Here is a 15,909-nt window from a genome sequence, read left to right as displayed (position 1 = left end):
GTGTTTAAATATGTAAAATTATGTTTAAATTAAAAGAGTTGATACGTAATAAGTGTGTAATAACGTGATAAGTAACTTCCACTTCTTTTAAAGATACACCTTCACTTGTAGCCTAAGTTTTATCACTGCCTGTCCAAGTTTGACATTACAGATTAATGCAGATTATATATATATATATATATATATATATATATATATATATATATATATATATATATATATATATATATATATTATCATTTTGCGATTAGGGCAATTCTAGGGTGAGATATCTGCCCAGAGACATCCATGTATGTGTCAGAAAAAAACGGTATACATTTATTTAATGTAGGGCATATATATATTTCATATGTTTGGAAGTTGCATTGGTTAAGTGGCTTTTTTTTAAAGCCAAGTATAGGGCTGATTAAACATGCAGGGTTCTGTAGGCGCATTTTGATACATTTTTATATATCTAGCACTTGAGCATGCATTTTTACAGCACTTACAAATTGAAAAAAGGTCTGCCACAGAGCCCCTACCCAAACCGTTCATAATTTCTCTAAATGCTTATGTGTATCCATGCTACACTGCATAATATAATTCTGATTAAATAGTTATATTTGTTTCTTCAAAGTGACAGTGCTCTGTAACAAATAGCTTAATTTGACAAATGGCAAAATCGGTATTGTAGCGATAAGTTATTACTGATCCCTGAAGCAGCTGCTACAGCTTCTGATCGCTGGTTGGCCAGTTCACATGTCGATCAGAAGTCCGAGCCTCAGTGGGCGGGTCTTGTCAGGAGGAAATGACAAATGTAAGTAGACACTGTTGGAGAGCAAATCTGCGGTTCTAGAAATCATCATGAAAACTCAGTGATAATGCGTACAGGGCATAGTAATAAAACATTGGGGGCTTAGGGTGCGATTAATTCAATATCACTTCCCATTAGTGTTTTTTTTTTAATTATATTATTTAAAATCCTATGCTACGTGTACTGTGTTAACCTAACTGAGACTTGTTATAGCACTTATATATCATTGCTCTTTTTGTTGTTTTTGATTGCTTCAGCTGTCCTCATCTGTAAGTCGCTTTGGATAAAAGCGTCTGCTAAATGTATAAATGTAAATGTAGTGAACGAGTCGTGAGCCGACTCCTTTAAATGAACGAACTGAGTCGGCTCCTATCTGAGAGCCCTTTTTTTTAAGAGTCTCAGCATTGCTGTTGTTGTTGTTGTTTTTAAACTTTGTCAATACAAGAGAAAATAATAGCATGATTTTTTTGCCACACTTTTTGTTATGCAGGCGCATATGGCAAGCCGTTTAACTTAAAATATTGCTAAAAATGTTTTTACTAGTAACAATTCAGAGAGCTCTACAATCAAATTCTTACTAGTAACAATGCCAGTTAGAGAGCTCCCTAATTCAGTTCTTACTAGTAACAGTTAAAATTAGAGAGCTCTTGCCATATGCACACTTCATGCACTTGATGTGTACATGATGATTCACATCAACAGTTCAACAGTCAACAGAAACACATCAACAGTTAACACACGTGCACAATGTGACAGGGTTAATAGATATAACGATACAACTGTGATGGATGCTTCTTTTTTGCACACTGTAGTTTCGTTTTTATCTGCTATATGGCACACCATGTTATTTTGAGTATGATTTGCAGTTTTTGTTTTGGGTAGTTTACTACCCTGAGAGCATAGACTACCTTGAATACCAAAATTGAATGAATACCAAATTTCAATATTTTATTCAGAATACAACATAGATGAAATATCAAATGTTTAAACTGAGAAAATTTATAATTTTAAGGAAAAAAATAAGTTGGCATCAACACATCTCAAAAAAGTTGGGACAAGGCCATGTTTACCACTGTGTGGCATCCCCTCTTCTTTTTATAACAGTATGTAAACGTCTGGCGACTGAGGAGACAAGTTGCTCAAGTTTAGGAATAGGGATGTTGTCCCATTCTTGTCTAATACAAGCCTCTAGTTGCTTAATGGTCTTAGGTCTCTTTGTCACATCTTCCTCTTTATGATGCACCAAATGTTTTCTATGGGAGAAAGATCTGGACTGCAGGCTGGCCATTTCAGTACCCGGATCCTTCTACTACGCAGCCATGATGTTGTAATTGATGCAGTATGTGGTCTGGCATTGTCATGTTGGAAAATGCAAGGTCTTCCCTGAAAGAGACGACGTCTGGATGGGAGCATATGTTGTTCTAGAACTTGGATATATCTTTCAGCATTGATGTTGCCTTTCCAGATGTGTAAGCTGCTCATGCCACACGCACTCATGCAACCCCATACCATCAGAGATGCAGGCTTCTGAACTGAGCGCTGATAACAACTTGGGTTGTCCTTGTCCTCTTTAGTCCGGATGACATGGCGTCCCAGTTTTCCTAAAAGAACTTCAAATTTTGATTCGTCTGACCACAGAACAGTTTTCCACTTTGCCACAGTCCATTTTAAATGAGCCTTGGCCCAGAGAAAACGCCTGCGCTTCTGGATCATATTTAGACATGGCTTCTTTTTTGACCTATAGAGTTTAAGCCGGCAACGGTGAATGGCACGGTGGACTGTGTTCACGACAATGTTTCTGGAAGTATTCCTGAGCCCATGTTGTGATTTCCATTACAGTAGCATTCCTGTATGTGAAGCAGTGCCGTCTAAGGGCCCGAAGATCACGGGCATCCAGTATGGTTTTCCGGCCTTGACCCTTACGCACAGAGATTGGTCCAGATTCTATGAATCTTTGGATGATATTCTGCACTGTAGATGATGATAACTTCAAACTCTTTGCAATTCTTCTCTGAGAAACTCCTTTCTGATATTGCTCCACTATTTTTCGCCGCAGCATTGGGGGAATTGGTGATCCTCTGCCCATCTTGACTTCTGAGAGACACTGTCACTCTGAGAGGCTCTTTTTATACCTAATCATGTTGCCAATTGACCTAATAAGTTGCAAATATTTTGGAATGTGTAGCTCTCATGAAATCCAAAATGAGCCAATATTTGGCATTTATAAATGTCTTACTTTCAACATGTTATCTATATTCTATTGTGAATAAAATATACGTTTATGAGATTTGTAAATTACTACATTCCTTTTTTACTCACAATACAGGGTTTGTATGGTTTAGAGTGTTTTCACATTTGCAACATGTCTCTAAGCTAGGGTGACCAGACGTCCCCGTTTTCCGCAGTTTTTGGTTTGTCCCCGGAAATGTCACCGTTTTACAGCACGTTTAAAACAACCTACATATACAGTGTAAAAGCCCGACCAATATAGCCAGACTAGAACATATGATTGTGATTAATTTCACAAAATTTTGTTATAATACTGTTTTGATATGTTTGGTATTTGAAAGGTTAATATTTATATTTTTCATAGTGTGATTTTTAGTCAATTGTATTAAAAAGTTTGATCCTCTTACATCACTGTAATTATGATACTAATATATCCAACCCACAAAAACAAAAACATACAAAAATATATTTTTCCTTTTTTTAGTTTGTAGATGATCACAAATGAGATTTCAGTGATATTTTGACCACTGAACTAGGAAATGTCCCCGGGCCTGTACCATGAAGCTGGTTTAGCTGGCTAGCCAGGTAAGATCCAGGTTAGTTTGCACCAATCCTGGGTTTTAGGTACTATAAAAGTGGCTTGGCTTTTAGTGGTGTTAGATAATTGTAGTCTTCTGAATAATATTACTTGACTAAGAATTAGAAATATAGCTAAAATATGCACAACTCAAGTACCGTTTATTAGCGAAACCAGTCTAAAGGGTTCTGAACAAATATGTGGGAGGATTTTGATGTGAGAGACAACAGGGAATTGACTTTTTCACTTGAGGAAGTGATAATGAATTATGGATCCATGTTTTGGCCAGAAACGACACTTTAAAGTTAAAAATCTTAAATGATGAATTTGTTTCCTAAAAAAAAATGGATTTGTCTGGATTCACTGGTGAGCAAGTGATGAAATGCTACATTTATACAAATGAAGAAATGCTCCCATGAAGAAACAAACTTATCTACGTCGTTTTCATCTTTGGGTGAACCATTAATTTAGGACCAAGATCAGGGATATTCCACTTTGCATTTAGGCCTATTAGAATTTAGGACATGTTTAAAATTGTGTTTAAATATGTAAAATTATGTTTAAATTAAAAGAGTTGATACGTAATAAGTGTGTAATAACGTGATAAGTAACTTCCACTTCTTTTAAAGATACACCTTCACTTGTAGCCTAAGTTTTATCACTGCCTGTCCAAGTTTGACATTACAGATTAATGCAGATTATATATATATATATATATATATATATATATATATATATATATATATATATATATATATATATATATATATTATCATTTTGCGATTAGGGCAATTCTAGGGTGAGATATCTGCCCAGAGACATCCATGTATGTGTCAGAAAAAAACGGTATACATTTATTTAATGTAGGGCATATATATATTTTATATATTTGAAAGTTGCATTGGTTAAGTGGCTTTTTTTTAAAGCCAAGTATAGGGCTGATTAAACATGCAGGGTTCTGTAGGCGCATTTTGATACATTTTTAAATATCTAGCACTTGAGCATGCATTTTTACAGCACTTACAAATTGAAAAAAGGTCTGCCACAGAGCCCCTACCCAAACCGTTCATAATTTCTCTAAGTGCTTATGTGTATCCATGCTACACTGCATAATATAATTCTGATTAAATAGTTATATTTGTTTCTTCAAAGTGACAGTGCTCTGTAACAAATAGCTTAATTTGACAAATGGCAAAATCGGTATTGTAGCGATAAGTTATTACTGATCCCTGAAGCAGCTGCTACAGCTTCTGATCGCTGGTTGGCCAGTTCACATGTCGATCAGAAGTCCGAGCCTCAGTGGGCGGGTCTTGTCAGGAGGAAATGACAAATGTAAGTAGACACTGTTGGAGAGCAAATCTGCGGTTCTAGAAATCATCATGAAAACTCAGTGATAATGCGTACAGGGCATAGTAATAAAACATTGGGGGCTTAGGGTGCGATTAATTCAATATCACTTCCCATTAGTGTTTTTTTTTTAATTATATTATTTAAAATCCCATGCTACGTGTACTGTGTTAACCTAACTGAGACTTGTTATAGCACTTATATATCATTGCTCTTTTTGTTGTTTTTGATTGCTTCAGCTGTCCTCATCTGTAAGTCGCTTTGGATAAAAGCGTCTGCTAAATGTATAAATGTAAATGTAGTGAACGAGTCGTGAGCCGACTCCTTTAAATGAACGAACTGAGTCGGCTCCTATCTGAGAGCCCTTTTTTTAAGAGTCTCAGCATTGCTGTTGTTGTTGTTGTTTTTAAACTTTGTCAATACAAGAGAAAATAATAGGATGATTTTTTTGCCACACTTTTTGTTATGCAGGCGCATATGGCAAGCCGTTTAACTTAAAATATTGCTAAAAATGTTTTTACTAGTAACAATTCAGAGAGCTCTACAATCAAATTCTTACTAGTAACAATGCCAGTTAGAGAGCTCCCTAATTCAGTTCTTACTAGTAACAGTTAAAATTAGAGAGCTCTTGCCATATGCACACTTCATGCACTTGATGTGTACATGATGATTCACATCAACAGTTCAACAGTCAACAGAAACACATCAACCGTTAACACACGTGCACAATGTGACAGGGTTAATAGATATAACGATACAACTGTGATGGATGCTTCTTTTTTGCACACTGTAGTTTCGTTTTTATCTGCTATATGGCACACCATGTTATTTTGAGTATGATTTGCAGTTTTTGTTTTGGGTAGTTTACTACCCTGAGAGCATAGACTACCTAGAATACCAAAATTGAATGAATACCAAATTTCAATATTTTATTCAGAATACAACATAGATGAAATATCAAATGTTTAAACTGAGAAAATTTATAATTTTAAGGAAAAAAATAAGTTGGCATCAACACATCTCAAAAAAGTTGGGACAAGGCCATGTTTACCACTGTGTGGCATCCCCTCTTCTTTTTATAACAGTATGTAAACGTCTGGCGACTGAGGAGACAAGTTGCTCAAGTTTAGGAATAGGGATGTTGTCCCATTCTTGTCTAATACATGCTTCTAGTTGCTCAATGGTCTTAGGTCTCTTTGTCACATCTTCCTCTTTATGATGCACCAAATGTTTTCTATGGGAGAAAGATCTGGACTGCAGGCTGGCCATTTCAGTACCCGGATCCTTCTACTACGCAGCCATGATGTTGTAATTGATGCAGTATGTGGTCTGGCATTGTCATGTTGGAAAATGCAAGGTCTTCCCTGAAAGAGACGACGTCTGGATGGGAGCATATGTTGTTCTAGAACTTGGATATATCTTTCAGCATTGATGGTACCTTTCCAGATGTGTAAGCTGCTCATGCCACACGCACTCATGCAACCCCATACCATCAGAGATGCAGGATTCTGAACTGAGCGCTGATAACAACTTGGGTTGTCCTTGTCCTCTTTAGTCCGGATGACATGGCGTCCCAGTTTTCAGAAAAGAACTTCAAATTTTGATTCGTCTGACCACAGAACAGTTTTCCACTTTGCCACAGTCCATTTTAAATGAGCCTTGTCCCAGAGAAAACGCCTGCGCTTCTGGATCATATTTAGACATGGCTTCTTTTTTGACCTATAGAGTTTAAGCCGGCAACGGTGAATGGCACGGTGGACTGTGTTCACGACAATGTTTTCTGGAAGTATTCCTGAGCCCATGTTGTGATTTCCATTACAGTAACATTCCTGTATGTGAAGCAGTGCCGTCTAAGGGCCCGAAGATCACGGGCATCCAGTATGGTTTTCCGGCCTTGACCCTTACGCCAGTGGCGGATGCAGAACGTGACAGATGGGTGGGCCTAGATTAAGTCGAGGTGGGCCTGAATTTATGGGTGTTCCGAAATCAAGGCTGGGTTTCCCGATAACGGTTGTTTCTTAGCGCGAAGACTCTAAAGGGGGCCACACACCGGACGCGCAGCTCAGCGCCGCGCCGCGCCACGTCTAGGACAACGCTCACCTGAAAATCCGATAACATCAGCAATTTTCTGATTTCTGTAAATAAATATAAAACTAAATGTATATTGCAGCACATGGTAAAGTCCGTATATACATTAACTACGATTTGAGACAAATAAATGTAAACACGGTCCTGAGCCGTTGCTGGGCATTATATTATATATTTATTTACAGAAATCAGAAAATTGCTGATGTTATCGGATTTTCAGGTGAGCGTTGTCCTAGACGTGGCGCGGCGCGGCGCTGAGCTGCGCGTCCGGTGTGTGGCCCTCTTTAGGAAGCTGATATATCTTCTTATGTGCGATGTTACCGGGTGCTGTCCGTGGCGATGGTGCTGAATTGGTTGATATCGATGGCTCGAGAATCAATTATTCTCTCGTGCAGGGGCTTTTTATGTAAGAAAGCGGTGTTCTTTATAAAAGAAGCGCTTCAGAAATAGTTGAAATTTCATTTATTAGGACTCATGGGATATTATAAAAAATAATCCAAACTATAATAGCCTAGCCTACATATTTTTAAATTGTATCATATATTGCTGCCATAATAACCCATAATAACCCAATAAACCCAATTTGTATGTGCTTTCGTCTCTTTCCCATTTTTGTTCGCTGAGGTGGAGCTGCGATTAAATTTTGTTCTTGTAAATACTTTACAGCATTTCAATAATAATAAAAGTGTACATCTTACGTATGGTGCTCGGCAGTGATCAAAAAGGATTTTAACAGTGTATTTTGAATTTCTTCTTGTAAACTCAGAGATGTGGATTCAGACGGCAATTAAATCACCACACGACCTGTTTGTCAAAAAACAGTAGGTACTAATTTGGACAGGGATTTTTATTGCGGGTTGGGTGAGAAAAGACACTGATATTATGGATTCGGACGGCACTAAAATCACCGACTTACTGCTGTAAATGTTTAAAATACCGTATGAGCCCATGAGAAACAATATTAGCGTCTGAATAGGACTTGACTGACAGTAGCCTATGCTTTCACTGACCTTTAAAAGCGCTTTTTAATTAAATTAAATTAATTAAATGTTAATTAAATTTGTTTTTATTAATTAATTAATAATTCCCATTTTTTTTTTTGTGGTGAAGCTGCAATGAAATATTGTTCTTGTAAATACTTTCCAGCATTTCAGTAAAAAAAAAAAAAAGTGTAGCCTAAATAAGAAGGTTTCGGGAAACGCTGAAACCTTGAGTCCTCTGACGTTACAAGGTGCTGTAGCCATTAAAGAAAACGTATTTAGGTTAATATATATGTTCAATATTATAATATACGTTTTTATTTATTTAATCTATGGTTATGAAAAGTGAACACTGAACAGCATTATAAGAGGCGCAATATGACATGGTCAGACATGATTATGACCACTTCATAGGTTTGTTTTGTAGAAAGACTTTCTTTAAAGTGAATTTCGTTTTGTATAAATTGTATCTTAATTTTAATCAATTTTTCATCAACCAATTGCAGATATAAAAACAAGCAAATATAACAGACAATAATCATGGAGGCGCCTGCGCGGTCACTTGCATTGCACGTTAACTGGAGCGCATCTCATCCTAACTTAACGAAACTCAGTGTATGCCTCACACAGACATGAGAAATACATCAAATGCACAAAGCTTGAAATGTCTTTAAACGAAATAATTCAAAACGAAAAAAAAAATTAAGGTTATAACATGGTGTTATTCAAAAAACGTTTTCCACTTGTCTAGTTCAGGGTGCTTGCAAGAAAAGTTCTCAAAGTGATTATAGCTTAAAGCTGCTCGGGAATTCTTTTCTCATTAGAATCATACTGTAACGCAATGAAACATTCAAACTGCTTTATAATGGTAAAAAAAAATGTTTATTAGCCTACTTATTTTGTAATTTAAATTTAATCTACTGTCAAAACTGAGCTAAATACATAAGCCTATATAACATAGGCTATGGCTACCGAGCCAGGAACATATAATTCACAAAAAGGCAACATTGTGATAGTGCATAGGGAAGATCAATTAGAGAGCACGTAGCTCTAACAAAATAACAAAAAAACAACCACAACATAACACTCTATTCATTGAACATTTAAAGTAATGACATGTTAACTGAACGAATATTTAGGCCCTGAACAAGAGGCTGAGGTCAACCCCCACTACACGTTTAGCTTTCTAAAAAAGCAACATTATTTGAGCTCAGAGGCTCAAAGTAGCCTACTTAATAGTCTCATCCTGCTATCAAGCCACGGCCTACATGTAAAGAAAACCATGGCCTATACCTTACCCGGCTACACAAGGCGGAGTCGCCTGGCCTGGGTTTTGAATTAAAGATGCTTATGATCTCGTCATAATCCAGTGTTTCTGTCAGTTCTCTTTCAAAGGATAACAGGGTCAAATTGTTCAAGCGTTCAGTCACCATTGATGCTCTCAAGCGAGTGTTGATCCTGTGAGTAGCGGAGAAAAGTCTTTCAACACTGCAGGACGTCATGGGTAGTGTGATGATGGCCCTTAACAGACGGTTCATTCCGGGGAAAATATCAGCAGCGCAGGCATCCAACAATTCAATTAGTGAGGGCATTTTGTCTTTGTCAGCTTTGCCCTTGATGAATTGGGTAAAAAAGGCAAATTCCGCATCACAGACTGTTATCCCATACAAGCTGCAAGGAGATTTGATCAGTTCTTGTGTGCCAAAAGTGGTGGATCCTGGGATGAGGGCAGCTGAAGCTCGCATTATTCCGTAGGTGTCGTCTTTAAATCGGCTGTTCAATTCAGCCATCTCGTTATCCAGAATACAGTTCCAGAGTGCTCTCAGATCACCATTATTTTTGATAGCGGATGTTTTTCCCAATGTTGTGGTGACAATAGACTGACTAAACTTTGCAGGCAGCTTTCGCTCACGAGACATTATCAGATCCCAGCATGCTATCTCGTATTTATCCATCAACTCCTCTGTCAATCTGAGAACTTTGTCAAAGTCACCATCTGAATCATCTCGAAAAGTGGCAAGGGTGGCTTTCAATGTTTCAATTAAGGAGATGCAGTCTGTCACGCAGATTGCTGGACTTTGCAGCCCCTTTGTGGCAAAATCGCTGCACTGAAACAACTTGCAAAACACAACAAGCATGAAAATGAACTTTTTTGTTTGCATCTGTTGTAATAGGTTATCTGCATCTAGTTTTGTCTGTCCACTTGTCTCAGAATACTCAGCAAGAGTCTCAAGTAACACGTCTAGCATTTCTAAAACTTTATGAACAGATCCTGATTTAGAGCTCCACCTGGTGTCACATGACCTTTCCAGTTCCTTACATGGGCGTTCTGGATGCATTTCCTTCTGAAGTTCCACAAACCGAGCGTGCCTCTGGGCCCCAGTGAAGAAGTTGTGTATCTGATTGATGACAGTGAAAAAAGTACTGACGTGTCCAGATGATTCCGCAGCAGCACAAAGCACTAAATTCAGTCTGTGGGAATTACAGTGTACATACACAGCTTTGGGAAATGTCTCTTTCAAGATAGATTGAACGCCTCCTCTGTGCCCAGACATGACCGATGCCCCATCAAAACAGAACCCGACACAGAGAGAAGGGTCCAAACCAAGTGGTTCTAGAATTTCAAGGATCCTCTGCGATATTCCTTGAGCAGACAGGTCAGCTGTTTTGACAAAGCCCAGCGCTCGTTCTTTGATTGTCCCACTATGGATAAATCGAACACAGACAGCAACTAGCTCGCGTTTCGAAACATCTTTAAACTCATCTGCAAGTATGGCAAAATATGTGGGCCTAGGCTGTTCTTGCATCTCCGTTTTTATCTTCCTGAGTAGAAGTGAAGCGGCAGCCTCAAGCAGCTCGTCCTGAATGTGGTGGGACATGAGTGTAGCATTTCGTGGCAGTTCAACAAGTTTTTTTTTTATTTCTGGGTCGTACTTCGATATAAACTCGAATAGCTCCAAAAAATTCCCCTTGTTTAACGCTTCCTGAGTTTCCCGGTGCCCTCTCAGGGGTATCTCCATTTTGGCACACTGCATGACAACATCCAGCACAACTTTGACGTGCTGTCGATTACGTTCAATGAACGAAATGGAATCTCCGTGCATCTGATTTAATACAGTACCGCTGCCTTGTTGCGCATGACTTTGTTTGTAGGAGAGTAATTTTACAAGTGCAGAAGCATGTAGCTTGCTAGACTGATGCTTCTCACAGACCTGGCCGATACGTTTCCAATTTTTGAAACCCTCTTTAGTAAAAGTCCCCTCAGTGTGCTGTTCAGGAAAATGCCGACAGGCTTTACAAAAAATCAGGTCTTTCGACTGGCTATATTCAATCCAGTTGAACCTTTCATACCACTTGGCGTTGAAGCTTCGATATTTCCCATCAATTATGGTACTCGGGAATGCCTGTAGATGAGGTTGGGTAGCAGGTTCCCCCAGAGCTGACAGATCCGACGGTGCAATTAAGTGTAGCAGTGATCGTCGATTAGCCATAGGCAGATCTGCTTGCCGGTTAGCATCAGTGGAGGTCGTCGGTTCGGAGTTAATCTCCGCTCCATTCTCAGAGCCAGTGGTTGTTCCATTACGATCCACAGATTGGTCCTCCAAATAATTATTAATCTCAATACGAGGTTTTTTAAAAAAATGAGTGAGAGTAACTTGTTTGGCCATACTAAGAAAAATCAAGATACCGTACACTTCTAGCGAACGTTATAACCGTTGGTTGTTCGCGTCATAGATGGTTCGCGCCAGATTACAATAGAGCGCGCTACGATGTTGCATTGACCAATGAAAACAAGTCACCAACACACTTAAATATTAAATAGTTATCAGGCTTACTTATAATTTTACTGTTTTAACATAACATGTTATAGATGAAATACACCACATAAAGTAGTATCCATATTTAACAATACAGAGTAGTATTTTATTTATTTTTTTATTTCTGATTGGGCGGGCCAGCTGTCAATGTGGGCGGGCCCAGGCCCGTCCAGGCCCGCCCACAGCTCCGCACCTGCCTTACGCACAGAGATTGGTCCAGATTCTATGAATCTTTGGATGATATTCTGCACTGTAGATGATAATAACTTCAAACTTTGCAATTCTTCTCTGAGAAACTCCTTTCTGATATTGCTCCACTATTTTTCGCCGCAGCATTGGGGGAATTGGTGATCCTCTGCCCATCTTGACTTCTGAGAGACACTGTCACTCTGAGAGGCTCTTTTTATACCTAATCATGTTGCCAATTGACCTAATAAGTTGCAAATATTTTGGAATGTGTAGCTCTCATGAAATCCAAAATGAGCCAATATTTGGCATGACATTTATAAATGTCTTACTTTCAACATGTTATCTATATTCTATTGTGAATAAAATATACGTTTATGAGATTTGTAAATTACTACATTCCTTTTTTACTCACAATACAGGGTTTGTATGGTTTAGAGTGTTTTCACATTTGCAACATGTCTCTAAGCTAGGGTGACCAGACGTCCCCGTTTTCCGCAGTTTTTGGTTTGTCCCCGGAAATGTCACCGTTTTACAGCACGTTTAAAACAACCTACATATACACTGTAAAAGCCCGACCAATATAGCCAGACTAGAACATATGATTGTGATTAATTTCACCAGCAGAGGGCGCTGCAGGCTTTAATTTTTTAATATTACTTTATATATATATATATGTGTGTGTTACTTGGTCGTGTGCCACTACTTTAGACAAAATGTATTTTTAATTTGCTTTTGTAAATCCAAAATTTTGTTATAATACTGTTTTGATATGTTTGGTATTTGAAAGGTTAATATTTATATTTTTCATAGTGTGATTTTTAGTCAATTGTATTAAAAAGTTTGATCCTCTTACATCACTGTAATTATGATACTAATATATCCAACCCACAAAAACAAAAACATACAAAAATATATTTTTCCTTTTTTTAGTTTGTAGATGATCACAAATGAGATTTCAGTGATATTTTGACCACTGAACTAGGAAATGTCCCCGGGCCTGTACCATGAAGCTGGTTTAGCTGGCTAGCCAGGTAAGATCCAGGTTAGTTTGCACCAATCCTGGGTTTTAGGTACTATAAAAGTGGCTTGGCTTTTAGTGGTGTTCATCACCTTAGTAACTTACTCTGCACAGTTAACCTGCTCCGGGGCAAGTTATGTTCTGGTTTAGAGATCTCAAATTGAAATTTGACAAATCAGCTTCAAGCAAAGAGACACAATAAAGCCACTCCCTCAGTTTCTCTTACTCCAAATTAAAGAACGTTACATAAAATTAAAAAAAACTGAATTAAAGATAACATTTCAGATTTTTAGAGATGATACATTTTTTTAATAATTATTTGATATGATTTATATAATTATTATATCCTTAATCCATACAAGCTAGTTTTGTTTAATAGTAATTATTAAGCTTTCATTTTAAATTAATATAGACAGATAATATGCAATATAAATACGTTTTATAATCATTAGCTTTAAACATGACTACATATGAGTTTAGATGTGTTTTATAGCTATAAATATTATAAACTAACTTTACAACTTTTACTTGCACCTATATGGCAAGATGTTTTCTTTAAGTTTCCCTCTTTCATGGAAAGATTGTTTAATCTCATGTAAACGTCATTTAAATTCTACATCTTGTTCAATCTTGTAATTTTTGGTAGTGAATCGCACTGACTCTCTCACTAGAGGTGAATCACAGTTTCAAGGCATGTGATTGGCTATTCATTACTGATGTCACACTTTCATGTGCACATGCTCCATTAACTCAGATGTTTTTTCACAGATCGTGCACTCTTTAGCAGACTTCTTAAAGACCGACATCTGTGCAATCTTTTTTATGTTTTTACTAAAATAAGGTTTTTGGTTTTTATACCAAGAATAATGTAAAATTGTGATATTTTGGAAAGGCGAATGGAGCCAGAAATAGGCTGTGACAATATTTATTTGGATACGAATTGTATAAATCTGAATTATAGTGTAATTTAACAAGACTGAACATTATATGGCTTTATATATAGACATATATATATATATATATATATATATATTTATATAATTTATTTTTTTAATGGTTGAATTTAATTACTTTGAATAATTGAATTATATGCGTACACACATACCAGACATATTAAAAAACTGACAAAGTAGGCTGAATTATAAAAGCCAGAAGTGGTATTAAATGAAGAGCCGTTTGGGAGTCGAAAGAGCCGCTTCTTTTGCAGAACTGAGCCGAATCATCCAAACGATCACCTCTTCCCACCTTCCCACGCGGACTGTGGAAAACTCTATGGAAAGCCAAAGTAGTCACTAACGCCTGCTCGGGCGTCTGATTGCATCTTGGCACGTCAAAAGCGCGCGATTTAACAGCAAAGCGTTATGGAAAGCCGATTGGTTCACAATTCGTCATCAACCAGACGCCTGGTGTAGAGAAAACGCCGTATTTTACGGCGTTTAAGACAAAAAGACGCCGTAAAATACGGCGTTTTGTAGCACAGACGGCGTAAACTACGGCGTTTAAACAGCAGAACCGCCGTTAACTTCGGCGTTTATTGATGCAATCCAAAACGCCGTTAATTTCGCCGTTTGGCCATCCATAATACGCCGTAATTTACGGCGCTCCGTTTGACAAAGACGACGTAAAAAACGGCGTTTTCTGTAATATTATAATCAGCCCCTCCTTCTCTGCGCAGGCCAGCCCCTTAGATGCAGTAGGCAGTCAGACATGAACAGTAGAATGTCGATGTGAATGGCGATCGACTTCAAGGATCCTGTTTTTTTTAACGTTATGTGGCCAATATTTGGACTTTTCATCATGTGATGTTTTTACTTTTTCACTGGGTAAACGTGTGTCTTTGTCGTCTTTTTCATATGTACACAAATGGTACAGTTTTATTATAATTTTGTGTAAGTTGGAGTGTGTCAAATCTAGTGATCATACGCTTAAGAGTGTCCGCTTCTGTAGTACCGTGGTCTGTGTTCCTTGCGACCATGAACTGCTTCTTTAGAGACGGGAGTTCGAATCTGGGGTCCGATGTTCTTTTCACTCTTCTTCGTTTGTTGTGTATTAGAATGTATTTTAAGTTTTGGAGAAACTGCCCTTTCTGCAAATAACAGGAAGAACAGGACATTTTATTATTCAACAGCCTTTGCGAATCAGTTGAACGAAGCTGTGGCGTCGGTTTTTATTGTTCATTAAACTTGACTTCCCATGTGAAAGCGATTGTTTTGCTTGTTTAGGTATAGGCTTGCTTGCAGTAGCCTATGCCTTGAGTACAATATGAGGATCTGCACGCTGTTACTGCAAGAGGGATCATAGACATACACGGATTTAAATTTATTTTAATGTCATGGTTTTTATTGTAGCGGAATGTTTATCAGGATTAATCAATCTGTCTACATATATGCTACCCAATAACTGCGCTCAGATCCAGAGAATCTGACTCGTTTAAGATGATCATATCAAAATAAACAGTTATTTTAAACCGGCTCTGGCCTTGGAATATTTCTTTGTTTGATTGACTCAAATTTGTAGTAACACCAAATCGAAATAAGAACAAAAAGAAATAAAGAGAAATGACAACGCGGTTTGTATTATTATTATTATTAGCCTGTTGTTGTTATTATTATTATTATTATTATTTCGTTTTGTTCGAGAAACGGATATTTTTTTTATCTATGAGTAAAATAATAATAAAAAAGCTTATGCCATTGTGCGTGGGCGGCCCTAAAAGGAACCTTTTCAAGTCTATGTCTTTCCCATCACGCAGGATAAGAGTTGATCTGATGTGCCGCTCAATAACGTTTCTTCATGTTTGGCTGCTGCAGACTCTTGCAAATAGGTATAGGCTAGCCTTTCTCATACAAAGCGCAACACTGCACTTCACT

The sequence above is a fragment of the Carassius carassius genome, chromosome 34 (genome assembly GCF_963082965.1).
Source record: "Carassius carassius chromosome 34, fCarCar2.1, whole genome shotgun sequence".
Taxonomy (NCBI): domain Eukaryota; kingdom Metazoa; phylum Chordata; class Actinopteri; order Cypriniformes; family Cyprinidae; genus Carassius; species Carassius carassius.
This window is presented reverse-complemented; position numbering follows the sequence as displayed.